This window comes from Crocodylus porosus, unplaced genomic scaffold, assembly GCF_001723895.1.
Source record: "Crocodylus porosus isolate Cpor-Errol unplaced genomic scaffold, CroPor_comp1, whole genome shotgun sequence".
In the NCBI taxonomy this organism is placed as follows: Eukaryota; Metazoa; Chordata; order Crocodylia; family Crocodylidae; genus Crocodylus; species Crocodylus porosus.
The window spans coordinates 14728902-14735756 of NW_017728918.1; the positions used below are offsets into that span (position 1 = coordinate 14728902).

At 41.1% G+C, this 6855-nt stretch overlaps 1 long non-coding RNA gene across 1 annotated transcript in view; it reads left to right on the forward strand.

Moving 5' to 3' along the window:
* The window catches only part of LOC109312182, a 17466-nt gene extending 10871 nt beyond the window's left edge, over nucleotides 1-6595 (forward strand). The window contains exon 3 of the long non-coding RNA XR_002101717.1: nucleotides 6442-6595. This is a non-coding gene — a long non-coding RNA (uncharacterized LOC109312182). The remainder of the gene's footprint in view (nucleotides 1-6441) is intronic.
* Nucleotides 6596-6855: the final 260 nt, after the last annotated feature.

The window sequence follows — 6855 nt, forward strand, 5'->3', positions numbered from 1 at the left end:
TCTTTCCTGCTTATGCAGGGGGTCGGACTCGATGATCTATTGAGGTCCCTTCCGACCCTAGCATCTATGAATCTATGAATCTATGAATCTACATAACCAACAGGTTATATAATCAGAGGCAGATCCTGAGTGGATGAAGTGGTGCAGATGCATGCCTTTTTCACTTGATGATGCTGTGGGGGAAGCAACAAAGGACCATTTTTTTTTTTAAAAAAGGGCCCAAATTAAATAAAAATTTCCCCTGTCCTTTCCTTTCCATGCTAAGTGGAATCTCCCCTTGTGCCCCCTACCCACCACTTCCATTGTCTCTGGCTGACCTGGGGACAAGGGTGAGGGGAAGTCCTAGAGCTGCTCCTGGCCACTCCAACTGGGCCCTGGGGGGAGCTGGGCTCATTGGCAGGAGCAGATAAATTTCCCCTCCTTGCCCAGTGCCCCCAGGGAGCAGCCACGGGTTAAACCCTGCCCACTGCTGCCACTGCTACTGTCTCTGCGGTCAACAAAGGAAACTGAAGTACCTTTCAACACCAGTCTAGATTGCAATGGGATTTAGCCTAGAAGTAGGTACATATGTAACTTATCTAGGTTATTTCTAAGTATGCCCAGTAGGTCTCCTGAAAATCTTGTCAAGCTAAAAATGGAGTGACCTTTTGGTTCCAGGAGCCTAAGGAGATTTGCAGCTACTGGAGTTAAGCTGACCTGCATCTCTTTTTTGGTTGTTTAGAGACTTCTGAGAACGTTTTAGAACCGGCCCAAAATGCAGTCCTAGCTCTAAACCATTGCAGAATGTCACCCCTTGATAATGAACCAAAGGTTACATTTAATCTTGATCCAGTTGCAGATGCTGCCTGTTTGAGCCATCTCTAGAAAAATATGCCTGTATATTAATACATTAAAATAAGAAATAGAGACTGCTTCTAAATTTCATTCATTTCAAAAGATAAATGACTAACACACTAATATGTTTAGCGGATAGTGGGTAAATAAACTCTGACTACTATAAAGTCTATCCAATAAAGTTGTCTTTAAATAAAATGAGTGCTGCCATTGCTCCTAAATGATCAGAAAGGCTTTCACTCCAGCAATGGGTTGCTGCTTTGCTGGGAGAGAAATGAGTTTACACATATACATGGACATTTAATCTAGTCCAACAGTTCTGCAGTAATGAAATTATTGCAGTGCATTTTTTTAATGGAGATATGGGCTTGCAACCTATCAGTTGTGCTAGGTTCTTAAGATGAAGAAAACCAAACTCAAAAGAGATGTGTGTGATTTTAGATTGCACTGAAAACCCATTGCATAATTCTAGTTGCTACCCATTTCATGTATGGACAAATTGAAGGACACTGGACTAGATCATAAATGCTGTGGTGGTCACCACAGCAGCCTCCATGAAGTGCAGAAATAGTACAGAAATCCTTGCCTTTGCATTACTTTACGTGATCCATATACATATTGTTCAATAGTATGTACACAGAGCGGTAAGTCTATTGGTGAAGTAATAGGTGAAGCTGTGAAACAAAATAAATAAATAGCCCTGTAATTTTACAAGGTCAGCGTAACCTGATAACTATTAGAGGTGAATTCATTATTATTCATTTCACTTCAAAGCTAAATGTCAGTTCTCATGACCCAATAAATGGAGTGTAATTACTGGAAGTACATAAATGATATAACTGGAAAAAAATCCTACTCCACTCAGTGTTCTTGAAGAAGTTTTTCATACATCTGGGTGATTTAAAAATTGAACTCCTGGACAATGAGATCAGTCAAATTACTTTCCCGTCTCCTGACAGAAAAAATATACATTGAGGAGGTCTTATTAGGCAATCTATCTCTATTGAGCTCATTAGGTTCTAGACAGCTAATAAGAATATAATGGAATCTTGGATGTCCTCTATAACATAATCTGACAAGTTGAAGCTCAAATCCAGCTTCATTTCAATGGGCAAACAATGAACCATATGCTAGTTTCAAATGTAATTGTGCAGCTCTCATCTTGAGCCCCATGTGTCCATAAGAAAGGCAAAATATGGACCTGTCTTGCAAACTTGGGGTCATTCATATCCTCTTTCTGCTGCTCATGCACCTAGGCTGTCACATCATCTTCTTGTCTTCTGGCATATCACTATGCTGCTTCCACACTGCTTTTGAGAGTGCCACGGAGGGCACACCCTGCCCTGACCCACTCCTGCTCTGTATGTGCCCAAAGTCAAGTCCTGCTGCCTTTCTAACCTCTCTGTCTACTGTGTACCTTACAGGAGTAGCAGTGAAAAAGCTCTGAGAGGTTTCACTGACCCATATCTAGGTCTTGGGAGGTGATCACACTTCTCAGAGATGCTCTAAAGGAAATGAAACATCTAACTAACCATTCACCAAAGAGTTCTATAAATGGCTGTATGTGAAAAGCCCTTTGCATTGCCCAGCAAGTTTTCTTGGTCCTACAAAACCCAGGAACTATACTATCTATGCTTGAGAACCATTTCTTGGCACCTGATCTATTAGCCAACCTAGTAGGTAATGCTCTTACTAATGTAGCCCAGGATGCTGAAAACTGTGCTGCTGCTATTGCTGTGCTATGCTGCTGCTAGTCTATAAGCGACCTTATATAGAGCTAATGTCTCAGCAGGCACAGCTACATATGTAATTAATGTGAAGCAATAAACTCCGGAGCTTATTGCTCCAGACTTTATCACTCCCAGGCACGTTGTTTGAACATGCACCTGGAACCACAGCATGTTGAGCTGGATCAGAGCAACCCTGGCTAGCAGAGGGCCCTGAGGCTCAGCCTTCCAGCCCAGGGCTGCTCTGACCCAGCTCAATGTGGTCTGGAGGGGCTGACTAGGGCATGAGGGTGCTCCAGTGGGGGCTAGCTGGAAGACAGCCCCTGCACTGAAGCACCTTCATGCCCCAGGCAGCTGGTGCAGCATCTACATGAGTAAAAAACTCCACAGCAGGATAGTACTTGTATTTAAAAGTAATTAACTTGCTGCAGGGTTAATAAGTTTACTCCAGCCTAATAGGGGTACATGTGTAGACGTGCTACATTTACTGCAGAGCTAATTAGTCTACTCCACAATAAATGTCTCTTGTAGACACACACAATAGGTGCTGCTTTGTACGAGGCAGGCATTCTCAGGCCTTCCTTCACTGAAATCTTGATTTGCACTGTAACTGGAATTTGGTCCAATGCCTGACTCCCTTCCACAGTCAGAAATCTCTAAATTAACTGGTGCTTTCAGTTCAAGCAAATTGGTCCATCCTTGGCCATGTATTAAAGCTAGAATGCTGCTGATGCAGCAGCCTGTGTTACAACAACTCATCAGCTGCTAATTCAATTACTTTACTGATCCAGTCACTTTATGCTGCCAATCAAATCATTCAAATGAGATGGGTAATCTGAAAAGAAGAGCCTTTGTGCCACAATAAACTGGGCTGCTCTAGAACTTTCCCTCCAAACACACACACACACATCTTCCTATTCCTGTAATAGAGGCCCTCAAGTGCCCAACATTACAGTCTGGTCGTTCACTAGGTAACAGAGAACCCTGCCCTTACCCTTTAGGGATGTTAGGCAGAAGATCCTGCTAGTAAAAAGGTCTATGCAACTAAAAGAAAAGAGTACATAAAATGTTAAAATGAAAGCCTTACGTTTGTTATTAGTTCCAAATGTTTTACCTCATCCTCCTTTTTTCTGCCTTTAATCAAATTAAAATTTATTTTTATGGTGGTTATTACAATTGAAGTAAACCAGGGATAATCCGGCATGAAAACCATGGTCACAGTAAACTATAATGTTGTAAGAGTTGAACAAAGGTTTTGTTAGCATCTTACCCCTAGCATGTTTGAGACATTGCCTTTCATCGCAGCAACCATCCTTTTCACTTCTGCAGGGGCTCTTAAAATGCTACCAAATCTAAAGTATAATGTATCCCATTTGAACACATCTTAAGTGCATACACCATATACTATTCAAGGCAGCAGAACAGTAGGCTCAGGACATTTTATTTGCATGCTCTTGTCAGTTAACAAAAAAAGCTCTTGTCTTACTTAACAGTAAAGAAAAAAATGTGGAAAATGCCTGGAGCACTCTACTTGCTTGGTTTTGTTTTTTTTTTTCTTTTTGGGAGAGTTGTTTGTTTTTAAGTACTTAGATTATGTCTCATTTCATCAATGTTGCTGTAACAAAATTGCAATATGATGCTTCACATGTGAGTGTTCATTCTCATCAGTGACTTATACTAGCCTATGATTTTTCTACCAAGCTAATTTATATCCATTCCATGTGCTCTTTGTGGAAAAACAAGGATGCAGTGGACTCCTACCACTTGATTCTCATCCAGCTCAAGAATAGTAAGAATGGGCTTCTGCTTTTGGTTGTTTTTTTTCTATGCATGCTCAGTTTGCTGTCATTAGAAAGAAAAAAAATACTTTTCTCAACATTTATTCTTTCAATAAAAAGAAGTAAACCAGGGATAATCCGGCATGAAAACCGGATCCTGAAACACTGTCTTTTCATGTATACATATAGAGACATAGATATATGATTTTTCATGCAATATCTTTTACTCCTAGCACAGTATGCTGTGCCCAGTGATGTGTGTCTGGACATTGTGAGCAGCCTTATATGATGCTACATGATGTCCTGTACCAACCATGCCGCTGTCTGCTGTGACAAACTGTACATGAATTAGATAGCACAAAAAAACTAAAAATAAACACAGAACCTGAAGGCTACAAACCAGAGTGTTTCTCTTACCTTGTCACTATCAGAACGTAAATGTATAATTCTTCAGGAACATCAAAGTGCACATTTTCTCTGCTTAAAATGATGATTAAATTGAGGACTGTGTAGTTGCCTTATAGAAAACAGCCCCATTGGGCATATCTCCAGTAGATGAAAACATGCCACAATTGTTCACATGGATTTTTCAGTGGTTTGTTCCTTCAGAGGGTTATTTCCTTATGAAGCAGCACCACCCTATATACCTTATTTTATCACATACAACACACAACTTTCCCCTCCAAAAAACAGCACCCCTCACCCCAAACTGGGCAGCAGCCATGGTATTACTGTACAGGCAACAGAGGGTGTCTTAATGAGACTTAATGGCTTTGTTCTTTACTCTACAGATGTTAATGACTGTCTCTCTCTTTTAATTGTTTTGATGTTCCACTACCCAAGCTACCCTTTGTTAGGGCAATTTAGCTGTCTGCTAGCTGCTCCTGGTTTCTCTGTTTCACAGCTTCTTCTCTTTATCTGTTTAGCTCAAACTCTTTAACGCTTTTCAAAATCATAGATTCACCCATGAATACCAGTCTTCAGCACAAGTTATGGATTCAGCTTTAGTTATGCAGGAAGCAAGAGTGAGTCAGCTGAAGATAGAGCATTTCCCCTGCCCTGTGCACCCATAACTCCAAGGGAAAAAATGTCCCTTTTTCATTCTCCCCTTTATAAAGAAGACAAGTATTATATTTGGGGGTGGGCTGTATGTGAGAAAATATGGTATGGATGTATACACACACACACATACCATATTTACTCATATAAAACACACACACATACATAAATGCATATAGATGGCTAATTCATCCTCTGTATTGTTGAGTGTTCTGAGTTGTCAATGCCATTATTCTAACTTGCAACTTTGAGGCAAAAGGCAGGCAGCAGGTAAATAACACTGTCTTCCCCACCCTTAGTAGTTCCACAAGATAATTCCACCCCAAAATGCCAGTGCAGTAAAGGAAAAATAAATGCCTATTCTTGACACAACAGTTGTTATATTAAGTGACAACAGCAGAGGTCCTCTATGAGGTATGTAGCCAGGCTTTCAAATGTACTCGGGACCCATACGGAGCAAGAGTTTTAAGACTGTAAACAATAAGAACGCCCAGGATTTCCAGAGTTCACAATACAACTTCAATATTATTTGTGTACCAAATACCTATGACAAAGGAATCCAGAATAACACTTTCTTTCTTAAACTCCACTGGAATAATGGGATAAGTATAATAATAATGATGGGAAACATGGCAGCTTGAATAGCAACTTGGGCATCAGTGACCATGAAATGATTGAGTTCAAGATCCTGACATAGGAAAGAAACAGAGTATGGAACCTGGACTTCAGAAAAATAGATTTTGACTCCCTCAGAGAACTGATGGACAGGAGCCCCTGGGAGGCCTGTCTAAGGGGGAAAGGAGCCCAGGAGAGCTGGTTGTTTTTTAAAGTAACCTTACTGACAGTGTAGGACCAAACTATTCCGACATGCAGGAGGATTAGCAAATGTGGCAGGCGACCAGGTTGGTTTAGCAGAGAACTCTTTGATGAGTTTAAACACAAAAAAGAAGCTTACAGAAAGTGGAAACTTGGACAGATGACTAGGGAAGAGTATAAGAATATTGCTGTGGCATGCAGGAATGAAGGCCAAAGTGCAATTGGAGTTGCAGCTAGCAAGGGATGTGAAGGGTAACAAGAACCATTTCTACATGTGTGTCGGCAACAAAAGGAAGGTAAGGGAAAGTGTAGGTCTCTTACTGAATGGGGGAGGCAACATAGTAACAGATGATGAGCAAAAGTCTGAATTACTCAATGCTTTTTTTACCTTGGTGCACAGACAAGGTCATCTCCCAGACTACTGCACCAGGAAGCACAGTTTGGGGAGAAGGTGAGAAGCTCTCAGTGGTGAAAGAACAGGTTATGAAATATTTGGAAAAGCTAGCCATGTAAAAGCCCATGAGGCCAGATGCTGTGCATCTTTGGGTGCTGAGGGAGTTGGCTGATGTGATTACAGAGCTGCTATCTTCAAAAACTTGTGGTCCTGGGTGAGTGGAAAAGGGCAAACCTAGTGCCCATCT